This window comes from Sinocyclocheilus anshuiensis, unplaced genomic scaffold (genome assembly GCF_001515605.1).
Source record: "Sinocyclocheilus anshuiensis isolate Anshui unplaced genomic scaffold, SAMN03320099.WGS_v1.1 scaffold502, whole genome shotgun sequence".
Classification (NCBI taxonomy): domain Eukaryota; kingdom Metazoa; phylum Chordata; class Actinopteri; order Cypriniformes; family Cyprinidae; genus Sinocyclocheilus; species Sinocyclocheilus anshuiensis.
The window spans coordinates 848,133-848,468 of NW_015544194.1; positions in this window are offsets into that span (position 1 = coordinate 848,133).

The window sequence follows — 336 nt, forward strand, 5'->3', positions numbered from 1 at the left end:
TGGCAGATATTGATACTAAAACAAACAAAAAACTAAAAATAAATCAAAATAAACCTACATTTTTTTCCAATCTTTTGCAAATAAGATAATATAAATATATTGCTGACTCTAAACTGCAACTTCCTACTTTATTAACTTTCTACAGTGTTAAATTAAGAGGAAAAGACAAGTCAAAAAATGCTTATAATAGCTGGCCACACGCCAGAGGGCCGCGCCCTCACTCACAACTCGCACAACTCCACCAGCGTCTCGCAGCGATCATTTTCTTAAAGGGACGCTAAACATTCTTGCAAACTGTCTAAACTGAATTATACATGTCATGCAGGCATTCATATG